This window comes from Priapulus caudatus, unplaced genomic scaffold (genome assembly GCF_000485595.1).
Source record: "Priapulus caudatus unplaced genomic scaffold, Priapulus_caudatus-5.0.1 Scaffold3142, whole genome shotgun sequence".
Classification (NCBI taxonomy): domain Eukaryota; kingdom Metazoa; phylum Priapulida; class Priapulimorpha; order Priapulimorphida; family Priapulidae; genus Priapulus; species Priapulus caudatus.
Window position 1 is genome coordinate 19,430 of NW_014580203.1, and position 221 is coordinate 19,650.

Here is a 221-nt window from a genome sequence, read left to right on the forward strand (position 1 = left end):
GGTGATACTTTTAAGATTGCCAGAACTAAAGGACATGCATTTAGGCCAAGGTCAAGGTCAAAATTGACCAAAAAATAAGCAATCAGTTGAAATTTGCTTGTCATTGCCCTAGCATGTCATTTCAAAATAATCTTAAGATTCCCATATATTTGATGATCACTAGCCATACCCGTCCATGCCCGTTAGATGGTCAAAACTAAAAAAAAAAAAATATAAAAAAT